This window comes from Carettochelys insculpta, chromosome 28 (genome assembly GCF_033958435.1).
Source record: "Carettochelys insculpta isolate YL-2023 chromosome 28, ASM3395843v1, whole genome shotgun sequence".
NCBI lineage: Eukaryota > Metazoa > Chordata > Testudines > Carettochelyidae > Carettochelys > Carettochelys insculpta.
The window spans coordinates 9,621,910-9,640,419 of record NC_134164.1 but is presented as its reverse complement, the minus strand read 5'-3'; the positions used below and the strand labels follow the sequence as shown (position 1 = coordinate 9,640,419).

The 18,510-nt window shown below is 45.6% G+C and overlaps 1 protein-coding gene across 1 annotated transcript in view; it reads left to right on the top strand.

The window, feature by feature from the left end:
• Positions 1 to 4,038: 4,038 nt before the first annotated feature.
• TANC2 (tetratricopeptide repeat, ankyrin repeat and coiled-coil containing 2) overlaps positions 4,039 to 18,510 on the top strand; it is a 703,794-nt gene continuing 689,322 nt past the window's right edge. The window contains exon 1 of the mRNA XM_074978796.1: positions 4,039 to 4,517. The gene's annotated coding sequence lies outside the window, so the exon portion shown is untranslated. The remainder of the gene's footprint in view (positions 4,518 to 18,510) is intronic.

Sequence of the window (18,510 nt, the reverse complement as noted above, 5' to 3'; positions counted from 1 at the left end):
AATTGAGGAGGTTCAACAAGGAGAAGTGCAGAGTCCTGCACTTGGGATGGAAGTATCCCAATCACTGGTACAGGCTGGGGACTGACTGGCTAAGTAGCAGTGCAGCAGAAAAGGACCTGGTGATTACAGTGGATGAGAGGCTGCATATGAACCAGTGTGTCCTTGTAGCCAAGAAAGCTAACAGCATATTGGGGTGCCTTAGGAAAAGCATTTTCAGAATATCTAGAGAAGTTATTATTCCCCTCTAATTGGCACAAGCAAGATCTCATCTGGAGTATTGCATCCAGTTCTGAGCCCCCTAGTACAGAAAGGATGTGGATGCATTGGAGAAGGTTCAGTGGAGGGCAACAAAATGATGAAGGTGCTGGAGCACATGACATGTGAGGACAGACTGGGAGATCTGGTCTTATTTATTTTGCAGAAGAGAACAGTGAGGGACAATTTGATAGCAGCCTTCAACTTCCTGAAGGAGGGTTCTGAAGAGGATGGAGAGAGCCTGTTCTTAGTAGTGACAGATGGCAGAACAAGGAGCAATGGTCTGAAGTTACAGAGGGAGAGGTGTAGGTTGGATATTAGGAAAAACTATTTCAGCAGGAGGGTGGCGAATCACTGGAATGCATTACTGAGAGAGATGGTGGAATTTCCATCCATAGAGGTTTTTAAGTCCCAGCTTCACATAGTTCTGGCTGGGATGATTTAGTTGGGGTTGATCCTGCTTTAGGCAGGGAGCTGGACTATATGACCTCCTGAGGTCCCTTCCAGCCCTAGAATTCTATGATTAGCACCACATCAGAGAATATTTTCTTGCAGGTGGAAGTATTATTACTCCTAGAAACTGTAATGACAGAGGTATGCAAAATATTTACATTAAAATATACTTTTTAAGGGGAAGAGGAGGATTAATTCTGGCTAGTTATTCCCTTCTTATATGTGTTGATTCAAAAAATATAATGTGAAATGAGAGACACCTGTAAAATGAGACAAAAGGATTTTTGGAAGATTTCCTTTGTTTTTAAAAGCTGCTGCTCCTGTGCTGTTTTAAATTATGTTATTATTAGTCAGTGAAAGTGACCATCCATTTGGGAGACTTGAGTACATGTGCACCCACTCTGATAGCTCCTTAATTCCAGCAATATGAGAAGATGGACTCTAATGCTATCAACGGCCATGAATTCTCATATACTGACAAAAAGAAAATTATAGCTACCTCAATTTTTTATTAATAGTTTTTAACTAACTGGGATTGTTTCTATTGCAATTAATTCTCTTTTGTGCATATAATTCACTCAGCTCATAACTGCAGTTCACCCTGTTGCTTAATTTATTTGGTCATTAACTTTGGCACCAGGGACAGATGTGATGTAAAGCTCTTAACCTTTTTGCAGTTAGATGGAGGAAAATAATCAGCACCTACAAGCTTTGACAAGACATCCCAAGGGAGTATACTACATGTACAATTAATTTAATTAAGAGGAACATGGTTTATGCTGGGACTGGAAAGGTTTCCTGATAAATAATTTTTTTTATTAATTTAGGTAGCCGTCGTCAGATGAAAAAGCCAATAAAAATTCTGCCCTTTCTTCAGTTAGTATTATACCATAGACAATTTTTAAAATCTAGTTTACTTTTTTCACCAATTATACTTTTTCAGTATTTGCAGTTACCCCAACTTGTCTAATAACATTGTAATGCAAATGAACTCTTTGGATTCCTTGATAGAGCTCATGCTTTCCTGTATTTTGTCTGCAATATTTTGCTAAGTACTTTAAATGGACTTTGAAAATAATTCGATACAAATATGTGTATTAGGTTTGTTTATACCTTGTTTTACAAAAATCTAAATTTAGGGGCAGATAAGCATCCCTGTTACATTATTTAAAATTTAATTTTATTAAAGACTTTATACAATAACAGATGCCAATAAAATATTATGTTTGCACAGTAGGATATCTGTCTTATATAAACATGTAGCATCCTTAATATAGCAAAAGGAAAGCTCCACTTAGTGATTTGTACATAATTGAAATTTTAGCTATTGAAATTGTGTTTCCATTGCCTAACAATACTATCACTGAAAAATTCCTCTATTTATCCCTACTTTGTTCCAGAAATCAGTTTTTGAAAGAAAAAAAAGGAGGGGGGGAGCAGGGGAAGAAAATCAAAAAAGCTTTAACACCTTCTGTCCTCTTGGAGGAGCTGAAGGACATATAAGCTATTGCAGCTCTATCACCAGAAACAGAATTTGCAGGCCCTGCTCCTATAAAATCCTTCTTGTCTGCTGGAGCCAGAATCTTCTTCCCCACTAAGCCACATCCTTCCCTTTTGTTGGTTCCATAGCAGTTTATTTCTGATGGTATTAGTTGCAGCTCTGAACAATGCAAGGCACTGTAGGAAAAATATACACATCCCAAATACATTCCACAGAAGACACACCAATCTGCAGAAAACAACCCAGGCATTAGGTGAGTAAGGCATTGTCTGCACACATTTGAGTGGATAAGTCCTTAGGAGTAAGAGAGGAAAAAATGCATGATTGTAACACACACAAACTTGGATTTCTTGATGAAAGTATGCTAGAATCCCAAATGTCTTCATAAAAGAAAATCCCCAAAATGGGAACTATTTCCTAAGCCAGAGTACAAGTCTTAGCTTTGTCCAGAGACCTACCCACTCTTTGGAAAGCTTTTCCTGCCAATTTAATGTGGACAAGGGTCAGCAACCTGTGGCTCTTTAAGGAGTCAATTGCACCTCTGGCTGCTGCCACCGCTGACTTCTCCCTGCCTGGCTGAACTGAAATAATGGAACTAAATTTAACTGGTTTAAGGGCTGGCAGGCTGGTGGAAGAGACCCAGCCATTAAACCAATTAAATTTAGTTCCATTATTTCAGTGCAGCTGGGCCGGGAGCTGCCCACGCTGCAGGTGGGGCAAGTAAGCAGGAGAGCTGGGGGGAGGGCAGCAGAGTCTGCCCCTGCCCAAGCTATGCAGCTTCTCTGCAGTGGTGCAGGGAAGACGGTGGCTGTGGAGATGGAGTGGCAGGGAGCTGAGCTCGTCTGAGGCAGGTTAATCCTGGGGATGGGGTGGGGTCAGTTTTGAGACTAAGAAGAGTTAATTCTGAGGATTGGGGCTGGGTCGGAGGCTAAGGGGGTAAAGCCTGGGGAGGGGTGGGGGGAGAGGGAGTTTGTAGGCCAAGCGGGTGGAGCTTGGGAACGGGAACGGGAACGGGAACGGGGAGGAGTATAGAGGGTTAATATAAAACAGGAGCAGCATTTTCCTTGTCCTCATTTGCTTTCCAATCCAGGGGTGAAAGTAATTGAAGCTTTCTAACTGATACAAATCATTGTGTGTGTGCGCACCTGTTCTTAAAACAGGTCACAAAAAGTTTGGCTTGACATTATTTGTTAAGTACTATCTCTTATTCGCATACAGTGCAGCTCTTGAGGTATTGATTTTTGTAACTGAATTTGGCTCCTCTCACTATTTTGGTTGCAGACCCTTGAACGTGGACATCACAAGCGCTACAATCACCGGACGCCTGATGAGGAAGATTGTGCAGAGCTGACTGGTTACTCTTCTCTTTCCTACTATTGAATGTTTGTTCCCGTAGCTGTTTTCACTGCGTCCACCCAGCGTCCGCCCGCTCGCCTCAGCCCACCGCGACTCATAATAGAGATCTCGGTCCATTACCTGAGTAATTACAGAGGTGATTAGTCTCTAATTCACTCCTTCCTCCATCTCGCTATGGCTCAGACACGGGGCAGAGCTCGAAATCAGGTGCAAAAGCAACGCAGTAAGAGGAGGAGGTGAAGACCGACCAGATTTGCAAATTTTACATAACCCCGCCCACAACGAATCACATATGCCTCCTGTGCACGCGGCGCAGAAAGCCGAGGCCAAGCGTAGATTTGCATAGCAACGCCCATCGCGAATAATTAACAAGACCCCTCCTGGCCCCGCGCGCGGCTCACCTCCAGCGCACAGCACACAAGGGGAGAATGGGAGAGCGCGTGCGCCCCTTGCTCGCGCAGGGCGGGGGGAGAGAGATCAAGGAGTAGCTTGAGCTTCCTGCCTCCCTCCCCCCCTCAAGCCCGAGTGCGCTAGCCCAGAAGGGAGCCAGGCGCTCGCTCGTTGGCGCGCGCGCGCGTCTCGAGGGTGACTTGGCTGCGCGGTCGCGCGCCGAGCGGGCGCGAGGCCAGAGGCGCGGGGCGCAAAGGGGGCTTCTTGCTCCTTCCCTTGGGACGTCGCGCGCCCGCCGGCCCGCCTCCTCGCGCTGTGCGGGGTGGGAGCCTCGGGGCGTCTATTGTTGTTATTATTTTGGGGGGGAGGGGAGCGAGGGCTGAGGTAACCGCGGCGGTGGAGCGCGAGAGCCACTGAGGGGCAGGAGCAGCCACCCTGCCCGCCCCTCTCCTCCGCCCCGGCAGGGAGGACTCCCGGGGGCCATAGCGATGTGGTGAGAGGGAGGCGCCCAGAGTCGGCGGAAGGGCAGCCGCACATCGGCGTCTGGACTCTGCCGCCGCAGGTAAGGGTGGCGATCCTGAGGAGGAGGCGGCGGTGTGTACAGGGATTCGGCGGTGTGTGTCGATGGGAGGGGGGAGAGGTGTGGGGGAGACGACGCTGGCGTATATCGCAGGCGGGCGTGGTGCGGCGGGGACTTAGCGTGGCGATGGGGCGCGTGTGTCGCGATATTCCGTGACATATCGAGGTGCGGAGCAATATTGGTATCGGGGTGCCACTGCGAATCACGTCAGTCATCCCCTGCCCCCCCCCCCCGGTGTGTGTGTGTGAAGCAGACTGTGCCGCACAGGGGCGGGGGAGGAGGGTCCAGCGCTTTTGAGGGGGGCCGGCTCAGCAGCGCAGCGCAGCGCAGCGCAGAGCGGGGCATGGCTATGGTCTGATCCTACCCGCCCTGGGTCGGTAATGCCGGTCTGTAATGCTTTGAGAGATGGCTTGAAACTGTATTCACAAGGACCGCATTGTTCCCACCTATGGGAGTGACGCTGCTGGGGACCAGAGACATCAGTGAGCCATGTTAATGGGGGTGGGTAAACGGTACCCACACAGCGTTATGTTAATAGGCACTGGTGCAAAAATACCTCTATAGCGTGCTATTGACAGCGAATTGATCACGTGGGGACTGGATCCTTCCTGCCAATATAAAGAGGGGACTGTCTGTTGAGCCTCTAGTATGGAGACTAGCTCAGTATAATGCAAAGACTAATAGTACCATTACTGTCAAACAGATGGCCACTGGATTAGTGATATCAATATACAATCTATAATTTGAAGCTCATGTTAATACTGTGGTTATAGTTATATATTTAAGTAACATAGTAAGGGTTGGGGTCAATAATAATAATTTACTAAAAAGTACCAAAAGGTATTTTTTCAGTTTGAAGATCAACTAAATGACCTTAAAACAGCAGATTGAATAGCTGTAAGTTTGGTATTAAATAGACATCATTGATGTTATATAGTTTTTCATAAATTATGTATTGCAAAGACTGCTAGGTATGAGACTGAGTGAGACAAACCTGCCTTTAAGCAATGAGGAAAAATCAAGACAAAGGGGTGGGGGAAGAATGGTGTATTTTATTTCTAGAGACTTTGCTGCTGCAGAGAGAATTCACGTGAAAGAAATACACACACACACACACACACACACGAAAGCTGCCGCTTGTGTGTAGTGCAAGGAAAACAAGGGTTAAATATCTTCCTTTCCTATCCTTCCCATATGGGAAAAAAGACAAAACGTATGGAACAAATTGAGAAATACAACAGGATTTCTTTTCATTACTGATATTCTTGGATTGGTTATTTAAGGCTAAAGTCTAAAAAGGAGAAACGAAAAAGTTTATATTACATGTATGTTTTACCAGAAAAAGAGAGATTCTCACATCCATTTCTGAGTGGAAGTTCAGGAAGAAATATAATATGGTAAGCCAGCTGAGAGGTAATGGGTTGCGTGTGTGTGTCTTTTTAGTCAGACGAAAATAACCAGTATTCTTGAATGGTGGGAGTTGAGTAGTATGAAGCAAAATGGTTAATTAATACTCACTGCAAATTGAAACATAGGTTTCAGTCTGTTCAGTGTGTTGTAGCAAGGATGAAACTGGGTGAGGTGGAGAACAGGAGATGCCATGGGGAGCAACAGTATGGAAAGATGTCCATAAAATCCTACTTGCATCATTTCCCAGGTGGAGAGGTGGAGCTTGGAATGATGGTAGCATTTGGATGAAAAAATGGAAGGACAACCATAAATCTTAAAAAAATATCTAATGTGAAAATCTAAAGGCAAGTGAATGCATTTTGCCAAGAATATCTCTTTTTAAGAAAATTGCCAGTTAGATCCATGCTCGATTTTTCTGACTGTAATGACAAAAGACACCTTACCACTGTGGAGTGTGTATAAAATGTAATGTAAAATTTAGAGGCAAATTAATTTTGAAGCTATTTTATATTAGCTGTTGTGAGGTGGGGTAATCAGCATTTATGGCAAATTTTGGCCTGGTGAATGAGGGTTTCTGGAAAGGGGGGTTGGTAATTCCTTAGTAAAGGGTCCTTGAGCAACCAGTCTCCCTTGCTGTGGGAACGGTGTCTTGGGAGTTGGTGACCAGTATACTATGCAGTATTCTACTCTTCATTGCTACTCCTAAAAGAGTCAGTAAATAGTACTTCATTTGCTTCTCTTAGTGCTAGATACCAAAGGCAACATGTACACAAGACTAAGCACAATCCCAAACTCTTTACTCCATGGAGACCTGAGAGGATTGCTGCAGCCTGCTCTGATTTAGGGTATGTAGCAAGGAAGTTTAGAATTTTGCTTGTATTTAGATGTATTATTTTAACTTGTTTGTACAGTGCTCTATAGGATAGTGAAATTAAATTTCTATAGGCTGCGTCTACCCTAGCAACATCTTTCAGAAAATCTGGTCCTTTTTCAAAACAACACATAGCGCATCTACACACACAATGCACTCTTTCAATCTGAAATTGGAAAAAAAGCACGTGTAGATGCTCCACAGGCCCTTTGTTCGAAAGAGTAGTCGTCACAGTGCTGGATTTTTTGAACCCTGGCCTGTTCTTTCGAAAGAGTGGGAAGGTGTGGATGCTCTCTAAAGAGCTGCTTTTTTGTGTGTGGACACACCCTTTCAAAAGAACTTTTTTCAGACGAGATCTCCCGGAAGAACTTGTTTAGAAAGATAGCTGAAATGTAGATGGAGCCATAGTGTTTAAAAAAAACAAACTCAATGTTTTTTAGTTGGCTGTATGGCTGTCCTTATATAGCCATTCCTGTCGGCCTTTTTCCCTTCCATATTTTGCATTTTCTGTCACTAGAACTCATAACGTTTACTGTGATCTAGGTTACAATGGATCTCATGTTTCTGTAAGTTGTTATTAAACACATCCAATTAGCTCCTGTTAAAGTTTCAGATTATTGGGAAATAAGCATATATAGCTAATGAATAATGAGCCATAGACGTTAGTGTGCTAAAGTGTATAGTATGTAGTATATAAGTATATACATTATTTAGTGGATATAGTATATAAATTTAATGAATTTTTTTCTAAAGCAGTGTTTCTATTTTGCAAATACTTACAAATATATGTAACTTTGTTTGTGTAACCACATCCACTGAAGCCAATGTGACAACTTGTGTGTGGGTTTTTTTGTGAACCTCTATGGGTCTACAGACTATGTTGAAGATTTCCAAAAGAGCCTCCATGTGCATCTGAAAGGTTTTAGGTTTTGCAAATGAGAGAGGTTGTAAAGCACTGATGTTATGTTAAGCATCTGCATACGAGTATGCAAGTTTGGAGCCTAAGTGAAGAGTGAAAACTTGCCCTGTGTGGAAAAATTACACATACACACACATCTCCTAGAACTGGAAGGGACCTTTTCTGTGTTAAATCAATACAAAATTTCAATTTTTTTAAATAACTTGTTTGTAATACCATTTTAGAAGACTTCCAGTTGAAAATACTAGCTACTTTCGCTTGCTATTAAGCCAGCGTTTATTATTGCATGTTTCTAATACAGCTTGAAATAAACGTTTCTTTTGATATTGGTAGACAAGTACATAAGCCTGATAATATTGTCAAAACAAAAAAGCAGTCCAGTAGCACTTTAAAGACTAACAAAATAATTTAATAGGTGATGAGGTTTCGTGGGACAGACCCACTTCTTCAGATCATAGCCATACCAGAACAGACTCAATATTGAAGGCACAGAGAACCAAAAATAGTAATGAAGGTAGAGCAAATCAGAGAGCAGAGAGGCAGAAAGGGGGAGGTCAAGAATTAGATGAAGCCAAGTATGCAAAAATGCCCCTGTAATGAGCTAGGGGCTCTTTTGCATACTTGGCTTTATCTAATTCTTGACACGCCCCTTCTGCTTCCCTGCTCTCTGATTTGCTCACCTTGATAATATTTTTCTGATTTGTCAACCTTGATTACTATTTTTAGTTCTCTGTGCCTCAAATATTGAGTCTGTTCTGGTATGGCTATGATCTGAAGAAGTGGGTCTGTCCCACGAAACCTCATCACCTAATAAATTATTTTGTTAGCCTTTAAAGTGCTACTTGACTGCTTTTTTGTTTTGAGAGTATATAGACTAGCATGGCTTACCTCTCTGTTGATATTATATTTTTGAAATCAAATTTTAATCTATACATCTTTAAGTAAACAGACAACATAGTCTTCTCTGCTCTCAACAATAATGGTATAAATATAAAATAAATACCTCAAATTTGGAAGCCACTTGGTTTTTGTGCCACATGTGAGAGAGTGTATAATTTCAATGGAATCAATATTCCACTCACAGGAATACAGTTGATTGCTAAAGCTTGAACAGAATGTATTGATTTTGTGCATGAACTACATAAAGGGTGCCTTTGTTTAAAATCCACCACCATATTGTAGTAGTAGGCATCCTTCAGTCTGCATAGACATTTGATATAAAAAAGATATTTTGGCTCTAGAAAAGAGAGGGGTTTCTTAACAGATTGTACTTTGGCCCTTAAAAATTTGAAAGTGCCACTTTGTTTTTAGTTAGCAAAGTTCTGAAAATTCATAAGCATCATTTACCAAATAAGAAGTAACTGCAAATAGTGATCAGTAGGCCCTGATCTTGGAAAGAGGTACACACCTACTTAACTTTTAAAGCACATGAATAATCTTGCTAAATTCAGTGGGACTACTGGTGCATAAAGTTATGCACATATTTGCATCTTGGGACCTTAGGTTTATATAGGGATGGCATTTTGTGAGCTAATGGCTGGGGAATTATGTAAAAGAGTAGTTTGCTTTTTCAAATTGATAGAAGAAATGAAAAAAAAAAAAGATTAATCATGCTTGTTGACATTCCAACCGGTAGTTGTCACTTATTCACTGTTGATGGGAAGATCAGACTTTTTGGCTGAAAAACTGTGACTTGGAGTAGACTGGTGGTATTGTGGCATCAGAGCTGAAGTTAAAATTGGGAGTCAATGTTGAATTGAATGCATGTCTTATGGTACAATCCTATATTCATAACTTTTAAAGATGGAGAGTAATCGGTTACACACTGCTATTCTGTTCATATTTAATAAGGAATAATTAGATAAAATGGCATAAATCCAAAACTAGGGTCCCATCCTTCAACCCCTGGTTTATGTGAATAATCATTGTTTTGTATCACAAGTAGTTCCATTGTTGTAAACTAATTTCACATAAACTATCAAAGAACCATTTGATTAGGATTTTTGATCACACTGCGCTGGGTTGCAGTAGAGCTAGAAATATTAGCTCTTTCTGTCAATGTCACTTTATAACGGTATAGGTGAACTCCCTGTACACAGCCAGGTTAATCAGAGTGACAGAAGTGCAGAGACAATGGCAAGTTAAAGATGACAGCTGGTACCCCACCACTCCAATTTCTTTTGGTTACAACTTGGATTTGGGCTGCCTATCCAGTGTTTTCAGGCAACTTTTTACACTGAGTGGTTTCAGAGTGGTGTAGTTTATAATGGTGGCACTATAAGGACATACAAATATTCTGGATAATAGAGAGAGATACCGAGTAATGAATAGTACTAAAGAGAAACAAGATTACATATTAAGGTACAAACAAAAATGTTTAAAGAGTACTTTATTTACCAGCAACGGTAGTATTATACACTGTAAACTTATACTGTATTTGCTGTTTTAATTTGTATTTACTCTCACTATATTGTACTTATGGAAAACACAGTTAAAATTTACTTATGGTTAAAATTCTGGTTATTTGAGAGTTCTGGATAATAGAATGCCGGCTATGAAAGTATCAGAGAGGTAGCTGTGTTAGTCTGTAGCTTCAAGAACAGCAAAAAGTCTTGTGGCACCTTATAGATTAACAGATATTTTGGAGCATAAGCTTTCGTGGGCAAAGACCCGCTTCATCAGATGCATGAGTGGGGGAGGGTGGTTTCAGAGGGGTATTTAAAGAGTGGGGTCCCAGTGAAGGGGGAGGGCCAGAACTGACAAGGTCTGTTCAGCAAGGTGGAAATGGCCCAGTATCAACAGTACTTGAAAGAATATGAAATAATAATCATAGAGAGGTAGCGGTGTTAGTCTGTATCTTCACAAAAGAAAAAAGCAGTCATGTAGCACTTTAAAGACTAACAAAACAATTTATTGGGTCATAAGCTTTCAGAATTTCAGGTTAGAATTTTCAGATCTGAAGAAGTGGATATGAAAGTTTACTGTGTTAAGTGAATATATAATTGATTAAACAACTGCAAACAAAGAATAACTAGTAATGGAATGATGTTAGATTGAAGGGAAATCTGGAGGGGTGTTATAGGAATCTGGTCTTCAGTGGTGTGTTAACATCTTTATTGTAGAACTGATGGTAGATAGAACATATTTATTGCGTGCGTCTACCCTACAAACTTACTTTGAAGTTAACAGAGCCTCTAGACATACTTTTCCTTACTTCAAAGCAGGGCTCCTATGGTCCCTGCTGGCTGCCTTAAAGGAAGCAGCTCCCCAGCAACCCCAGGCAGGAAGCTGAGAGTGTGCCACAAGCAGGGGCAGCATGAGCTCTGCCTTGGACTGGCCCTGCATGAAGCACCTGCCAGGCTCCATAGCCCCTACCCACCATGGCGGCACAGCAGAACCCTCCTGCCCCCCTGGGGGGCCCCGGAGGAAGGGTCCGAGGACTCTCAGGGCCTGGGCAAGGACCATGCCAGGAGGGGACCATCCTGGACTGAGGAGGAGCTGAAGGACCTCCTCGCTCTGTGAGGGAAGGAGGAGATCCTTCGGCAAACAGGTGCCCTCCAGCGCAAAGCCAGGTCCTTCGACTGGCTGGCCAGCGGCCTTGCTGCCCGAGGACGCCCAGACCACAGCGGCAGCAGCGTCCGTATCAAGGTCAAGGGGCGCCACTAGACCTACATAAAGGCCTGCAATGCTACCAGCTGGTCACGGGCATGGCCTGTGCACTGCCCCCACTACCAGGAGCTGCACAGGCTCCTGGGGCTGAGGGTTGCGGCCACCCCGGAGCACCTTGTGGACACCACTGGTCCCCCCCCCCATTTTCTCCCCTGTGGACAGCGTTGAGGAGGCGGGCCTCTATGGCACCACCAGCCCCCTGTGTGGGGACTGACTCACCGAGACCAAGGGTGATGATGAGGGCTCCAGGGATGGGACCCTCCTCATTGCTCTCTCCTCCAGGACACCAAGCTGGGTGCATCGCTCTCTCCTCCAGGGCACCAAGCTGGGTGTCGCCTCGCCTCACCCCGCCCCGCCCCGCCCTGCCTGAGCCTCAGGAGTCTCACGGCCGGTATGTTCGGGGCAAGCGGGACATTGCAAGGGATAGGGACAGGGCACCCTCAGAACAGCCCCACAGGCCATACATCTGAGGATGGGGGAGGGGGAGGGAGAGGGAGCACAGGCTGATTGTCACCCAGTGGGAGCCCCTGGGCATTTGGGATCTCATGGGCCATCGGACAGCAGGGGAGTGGGGCAGGGGGCAAGGGAGCGGGGACTCCAGCCACTCCTGGGTGGGGAGCCAGCACTCATGGTCTGTCCCTCTGTCCCCTTCTGTCTCCACAGGTCCCTCACCGATCAGCCACCACTGCAAAGCTGAGCAGGCTGTGGTTGCAGGGGGCTGGGAGGTTGCCCCATTGCCCCAGCCTGCATCCCCTCATGGCCACTGCTGGTCCTTTCAGAGACGATAGTGTAGGGATGAGGAGGTGGCCACCAAACCGGCGGTTGTGCGGGAGATGACCGAAGTGATCTGGGAATGGCTGGCGATGGAGTGGGAAGTGTGGGTGAGGCTGGCTGGCAGCATGGACACTGTGGACCAGGCCTTGGCTGCCCACCTCGCCCAGTCTCCTGCCCCCTCACCAGCCCCTCCTGCAGCTTCCCAGTGTGTGATAGACCTGACACTGGCCGAGCGCTTCGATCTGGCCTGGTGGCTGCTGACCAAGGCTGGCACACCTGGCCCAGCCCCAGTGTCTCTTTCTGCACACCTTGTAGGGGCAGAGCCTGCAGTACCCCCACCTCAGCCCTACCTTTCCGTGGTTCTGGGCCCAGGGTGGTAGAGGCGGCTGTGGCCAATGTGGCTCCTGGCCCCCCACACCTCCGGCCGACTGACCCTACTCCCATCCCAGCCCCCCTCCCAGTTTGGTCCCCCACCCAAGCCGCCTCCCAGTTCGATTCCCCACCTGAGTCCCCGCCTCCCCATTGCCAACTGTTTCCGCCCATGCACACCAAAGATTACCATGTTCTGTTCCATGTTGTAAAATACTTTATTTCCCCCATTAAAGTGTGTTATTCCCACCCTAACCCTGTGTCCCTGGTGGTTCCTGTGGGAGTGTGAGGGGTGCGGGGGTGGTGTGGCATGTGGTGCAGTGTGTGGCTGGGGGTGAGTGAGGGCAGGCCCTGTGTGAAGGCCCGGCACAGGGCGTCCCACACAGGGTAGTGGGCGGCTGCTCATAGCTGGCCCCCGGGTCTGTGGCCCAGCCCTGCGTAAAGGGCTCCCAGTGGCCCTCCACAACCTTGTGGAGGGCACACCAGGTGGCAGTGACCATGGGGACATTTGGGAGAGTGACGTCCAGCCTGGTGAGGAGGTTGTGAAACCTCCCCTTCAGCCTCCTGGACACCCGCTCGACTGTGCCCCAGCAGGGTTGAGGTGACCATTAAAGATGTCATGGGCTGGCGTGGTCTGTCCCGTATAGGGCCACATGAGCCATGGGTGCAGCAGATACACAGCATTGGACACAATGCAGAGGGGCATCCTGATGTCCCCAAGCGGGAGCTCCCGTTGGGGGGGACTTACGTGCCCTCCTGCATCCAGCATCCCAGCCACAAATTCCAGAACACCTGGGCATCGTGGTCCCTGCTCGGCCACCACACACACACACACATGTCCAGGAGACGGACCCTCATGTCCACCAGGGCCTGGAATACCACCGAGTGGTACCCCTTCCTGTTAATGTAGGAACCCCCGCTGTGATCAGGAATCTGGATCACAACATGCTCCCTTCTAGGGCTCCAAAACAACTGGGGACGCCCAGCTCCGTGAACCTAGCATGGGTGGCATCCAGGTCCCCAAGGGTCACGACATGTCACAGGAGCACTTTGTTGATGGCTCGGACGACCTGCAGGGGGAAAGAGAGGACATCTATGAACGCCAGATCAGGAGGCCTCCTGTCCCCTGCTCACTCCACCAAGGACCCCCTGTCCCCATCCCCCCCAACCAGGAGCCCCCTGCTTGTTTTCCAGTTGCCTCCTCCCCAGGGTGGGTCCGTGGTGGGGGCTGGCCATACCTCACTCAGCGCTGCTCCGACGGTGGCCTTGCTGATGCGGAATTGGTGGCCCACGGATCTGTGTCTGTCGGAGGTGGCCAGCTGCCTTAGTGCGATGGCTACCTTCTTCTGCCCTGGGAGTGCTGGCTGCATGCGGGTGTCCTGGTGCTGGAGACCTGGGGTGAGCCAGTGGCAGAGGTCTTAGAATGTCTGCAGGGTCATTCTGAAATTCCTCAGCCACCTCTTGTCATTCCAGTCCAGCACTAGCCGGTCCCACCATTTGGTGCTGGTGGTGTAGGCGCATTGGTGCCAGCTCGGGGGCGGGAACAGGGGATGGGCAGCATGGTTGTGGCAAGGGCGTGGAGGCTGGGTCTCAGGCAGGTGACCTGCCCGTGCTGCTGGTACAGTGTGGTGAGCAGCATGGTCAGCAGGCTGACCAGGGTCAAGAGGGCATAGTCCTTGAGGAGGGAGGGGGCTGGCATGGTCTCCGGCTTTTCCCTTCTGCACGTGGTCTGCTGCTGTCTTCAGCCTGTCAGCCTTGAGCACGTGCAAGCTGTGCATATTGGGAGGGGCCCTTTAAGGGGTCGGCTGGTTGCGAACCCGAACAGGCTTGTCCGCCATGGGACCCCATGCCTGCAACATTTCCTGGCACCTTACTTTGAAGTAGGGGCTAATTGTGTGTAGACATTTAACTTCGAAGTAAGGGAGGGTGCATTTTGTGTGTGGATGCTCTCCTTCGAAGTTGCTTTTTTCAAAGTTATACTTCAAAGTTATTTTGTAGTGTAGACACAGCCATTAAGTTCGTATACGACATACAGCTGGGAAGGGAGAAACGAGGGTTGCCAGTACTTTGGAGGGTAGAGCTAAAATTCAGAAGGATCTTGATTAATTGGAGTATTAATCTATAAGCAGGTAATATAACAAAATTCAGTAAAGACAAATGTAAAGTGCCACACTCGTTGAAGAAAAATAAATGCATAAATACAGTAATGGAGGCATAAATGGCTTGGAAGAAGCATCACTGAGAAGGATCTGAGAGTTTATAGTGGATCACAACCTCAATGTAAGTCAGCAGTGTGGTGCTGTTACACACACACACACACACACACACACATATATATATATATATATATATATATATATATATATATATATATATATATCCTGTATTAGGTGGTGTTAAGAAAGTATAGCATGCCAGTCACAGGATGTGATAGTGCTGCTCTACTCGGTGCTAGTTAAACCTCGGCTGGAATACTGTGTCCAATTTGGTGAGCAATATGTAGAAAAGAGATAGAGAAATAGGAAAGCATCCTGAGGCAAGCAACAAAGATGATCAAAGGGATGGAATGCAAGTCATATGAGCAAAGGCTCAAGGAAATGGGAATGTTTAGTTGGAAAAGAGTAGAGTAAGTGGGGATATGATAGCAGTCTTCAGAGACATGAAAGGCTGCCATAAAAGACATGGAGAAAAGTTGTTCTCTTTTGTTACAGAGGGCAAGACTAGAAGTGATGGGTTCAACCTCTATCTGTTATGCTGTAGTTTGAATTTTAGGAAAAACTTCCTAGCTATAAAAAGAGGAGTACAATGGAAGATAGTGCATTGGGAGCTTGTGAACGCTTCTTTATTGAAGGTTTTCAAAGAGGCTGGATAGCCTTCTGTTTTTGATGGTTTAGCCACCAAATCCTGTATCTTAGCAGAAGGTTAGACCAGATGACCCTTGAGGGACCTTCTAATCTTATGAGTCTATGAAAAATGAACAGCTTACATATAAGGAGAGATTCAAAAGGCTGGGATACTTCAACTTGGAAAATAGATGATGAAGCTGGGGAATGTCATAGGATATAAAATCATGAATGGTGTGGAAAGAGTGAATATGGAAATGTTTTTTAGCTCTTTATGTAACATAAGAATTGGAGTTACTTCATGAAATTAATAGACGGCACATTTGAAACAAACAAACAAAGAGGCACTTCTTCACACGATACATGGTCTGCGTGTGGAATTTTTGAAAGCGAATGTTGTGATAGCCAAAAGTAAAACTGGATTTCCGATGGGGTTTGACTCTCACCACTGTAGTGGCTCCTCTTGTCTGTCCCGGGGATTAGCGTTGTATGTCAGTGCATCTTCTGTTGTTGTCTCGCTACCATCACTTCTGCTCCAACGACCCACATCACTTGCAAGAGTGGGTGACACAGCCCCTTGGCTTTTTCACACTCCATGTCCCCTCCTGCTTCCCTTTCCATGAGACAGTATCACAGTTCACAGTCCAATTACTTTGTCAGCAGTGAGTATAGGATGTGGGTAGTTGAACCCACCCACTAATCTTGGTCCTGACCCTGACTCAACTCTAAAGAACCTGGAGATGGCCGTCACTTGTTTCATCCCCTTTGTATTAGCCATTTTGGGGCAGATGTCCATCACAGTGTTCAAACGAGAATTAATGGATAACAGATGCCTTAATGGCTCCTAGCCAAGATGGTCAGGAATACAACCCCTTGCTGTGGCTGTCCCTGAGCTTCAGACTGCCAGATGCTGGGATTAGACAAAATGATACGGGTCACTTAATTCCCCTGTTCTGTTCATTCCCTTAGAAGCATCTGGCATTGGCCACTGCTGGATGACACGATACTGGGCTAGATGGAACATTGCTTTGAGCAAATATATGTTCTTATGCTTCCCCTAAATCAACAGGTGATTCATTGGCTCACGAGGTGGGAGCTCATCCCTGCTCCTCCTCCCCCATGCAGCCGGGAGCTTGCTCAAAGTTGTGCTGCTTGTGGATTAATGAAAGACCAGCTAATGCTACCAACCACCACCTAAATGGTATAGCATTGCATCTTTATTTATTAGTGAAGCTGTTGTAAGTAGGACTATTAATGGCTTAAAAAAGTATCACTGGTACACAGCCCATGCACAGAGGTCATAAGGTCAAATTTCGTCATTCTGCCTCAGAAAAGTTGCTGAGCCCTGGGCTAGCCCATAAAGATACCCATCACTTCTCTCACATCTTTATAAAGATACCCACCCAAAATCATCAGAGGAGAGGAAGCACATGTTTAATTAGTAACATTTTTGTTGTTGTTCCTCTTTCCAGTTTCTTGGTTAGACATTTTCCCCCCTTTTCTTTTTTCCTCTAATAGGTGAGTGGTTTCTTTGTATAGAAAGAAGACATCTGATAATAGAGGGCTCTTTAATACAGAAGACAAAGATTTAATTAGATCTAGTGGTTGGAAGCTGAAGATGATGTAGATTTAGTCCAGAAATGAAGTGCGTATTTTAGACAGTGAGGATAATTGATCTTTGGAACAACTTACCAAGGATGTGAGACCAATTTACAAATAGATTCTCTGGTTAACCAGAAGTCATGGGTTAAAATAAAAAATTACTGGGTAGAATTCTGTGGCCTTTGTTTTGCTTGAGATCAGATGGGATGATCATAATTGTTTCTTTTGGTCTTAAACTCCATGAATCTCTCTACCAAAATACCAGTTCCCAGTTTCTGTTCCACTCTCCAGAACCTCTTAAGGTGTGATCCTTTGCATTCACTTACATTCACTCCTAAGAAATGAAATAGATTATGGATTTAGTTAACTAGTTTCTTTTATGTGTTGCAGAAGAAATGGTTCTCCCAGAGGAATTTAAATTAGGAGATAGTGGATTTATGGCCAACAGCTTTCCATTCACATAAAGCATGAAGATTGTGTGAGAGAAATAAATAGGTCTTGAAGTCTTCTGGCATTGGTGGGGGAATGGCATGATTAGAGTCAAGCATGGATAAGTGGGGAATGGCAGACTTACTGTGGATGTTTGAACTTGATTTATTAAAGAAGGGACAGTCAGTGGAGGGAGAATGAGGTGAGATGTGATCAGAATGACTGACAAGGAAGATGATCTTAGTGATTGTATTTTGAATGGACTGGATGGATGTTAGGGGTGAAAGTGAGTGGAAGGTCACAGTAATCAAGATGGGAAATTTAGTTGTGTGCACAGAGAGAGATTGTTAGAAATCTTTATGTAGGGATGTGTTTACACTGCAACATTTCATTGATGAAACTAATGTTGACACAAGTCATTTTAAAAAAAAAATGGCTAAAGCATGTTCACACTTGTGGATTGTGTCCCCCTTTTTAACTTCCTTGTCAGCAATGTGTAGGTATCTGACACTTCCTGGGGACACCCTCAGTTGCTGTGGGAACACAGAATAGAGCAGGGGTGTGCCCCCTTAGAGGCATGTGAAATTTTGTAAGGGGGCACAGCGTGATTGGACTACCCCTTCCACTCCCCTGCAGCGCAGCCTCCATTGACTTACCTCAGCTGCTCTGCTCCTGTTGTACTGATATCTACAGTGAGCTGTATCCTACTTCCTTTTTGCTGGAGGCAGCAGCTCACACCAGGTGTCTCTCCTGGGAGGAGGGTGTGGCCTTTCTGCAGGACAGCAGCTTCATTAATGACTCAATGACCTTTCTGCAGGGAAATGAGGGAGGAAGGGGAGGGTAGGCTGAGTGTTCAGGTGAACTTTGGCAGAGCTTCACACAGCCTGCCCCATACCTTTCAAAAGGCTCTGCTTGCAGCTGCCAGGAGGAGCGGCTGGGGGACAGTGTGGTTAGAGAATCTGGCAGGCTTTATGCTCTTTATGAAGACTAGACAGCTCGGTTCCCAGGCCAGACTGGATCGGCAACTGCTAGCTGCTCACTCCCTGCTCCCACCAAACAGGGAACCTCAAGAAAAATAAGTCTCCCTTC